Source organism: Ixodes scapularis, unplaced genomic scaffold (assembly GCF_016920785.2).
Source record: "Ixodes scapularis isolate PalLabHiFi unplaced genomic scaffold, ASM1692078v2 PGA_scaffold7__128_contigs__length_106722199, whole genome shotgun sequence".
NCBI classification, from domain to species: domain Eukaryota; kingdom Metazoa; phylum Arthropoda; class Arachnida; order Ixodida; family Ixodidae; genus Ixodes; species Ixodes scapularis.
Genome location: NW_024609882.1, coordinates 27476291 through 27476637, shown reverse-complemented (window position 1 = coordinate 27476637; position 347 = coordinate 27476291).

The following is a 347-nucleotide window of genomic DNA, read 5'->3' as shown; positions in this document are numbered from 1 at the left end:
TGCTCGTTTTTTTTTGTGTGTGTTTTTTTGCCGCATTTGACGGTACAGGTACTTTTCCAGCCCTTGGTAGAGCGCTGCTCAGCATAATATTATCCACGGTTTGACGCAGACAGCACGTTTTACGTTTCAAGATTGTTTTGAAAGACGTGTCTCGATAAAGGGAGCAAACGAAGCTGCTTGGTCGGCCCAGAGATTACGTTGCGCGGATGCAGTGATTCTGTACTCTCTTCCAAGCTAAATTTTGGACAGATTTTTCTTTTTTTTTTTTTTGCTGAAGAACAAGATTAGGGAGCTTCTATTTAGCGCGAACAGCGCTCTGAAGTGAAAGGAACATTCGAGGTTTCTGC